This window comes from Cynoglossus semilaevis, unplaced genomic scaffold (genome assembly GCF_000523025.1).
Source record: "Cynoglossus semilaevis isolate Cse_v1.0 unplaced genomic scaffold, Cse_v1.0 C18942930, whole genome shotgun sequence".
In the NCBI taxonomy this organism is placed as follows: Eukaryota; Metazoa; Chordata; class Actinopteri; order Pleuronectiformes; family Cynoglossidae; genus Cynoglossus; species Cynoglossus semilaevis.
Window position 1 is genome coordinate 1 of NW_007590304.1, and position 638 is coordinate 638.

The window sequence follows — 638 nt, forward strand, 5'->3', positions numbered from 1 at the left end:
TGGTGTAACTTCACCTGGTGTAACTAACCGTTTCCTAATAACTGCAGTTTCCCAACACTGGTCATGTAAATCCATGATTCATTCTTCTTCTGTGCCTGTACTGTATATAAGAGCAGTCTTCAGTCTGACAGCAACATTCTCCACCATCTACAACATCTTCTACCAGACTTGGAGAGACAAGGTGAACTTTCAGTGATATTATTATTTTATTAAATCAAACCTGTTTCATTCATTATCTTGTGTTTTTTTTCCAACAGGTCACTGATCACTGAAACCATGAAGGCAGTACTTGTGCTTGGATTCTTCCTCTGCATCACTTTGGCCAATCATGTAAGTCCAATATTTTTATATTTAACTTCTATCTGTACTTTCAAATACAACTCAGGAGGACTGACTGTCTTAGTTTTTCATTTAATATTTCACAGCTGGGCATGGCTCACAAACGATTTGCCCGCTCTGAATCAGGGTCCGACTCTGATGAGGTGAGTGTCTGCTCTTTCTTCTAGAATTAATCTGTGGATTCCTCATACTACTTCTGTAGAAACACCAGGAAAATGCTCATTTCTGTTATAAATGTGAATGTCACTTGTTTTTCCTAGACAACTACAACAGCTGCCACCACTGCCACCACCACTGCC

The 638-nt window shown here is 39.5% G+C and overlaps 1 long non-coding RNA gene across 1 annotated transcript; it reads left to right on the forward strand.

Annotated features, from left to right (window-relative positions):
* Positions 1 to 7: 7 nt before the first annotated feature.
* LOC103399566 (uncharacterized) lies at positions 8 to 638 on the forward strand. Its single transcript, XR_523653.3, has 4 exons — positions 8 to 181; positions 258 to 330; positions 426 to 482; positions 600 to 638. It is a non-coding gene; the product is annotated as an uncharacterized LOC103399566 (long non-coding RNA).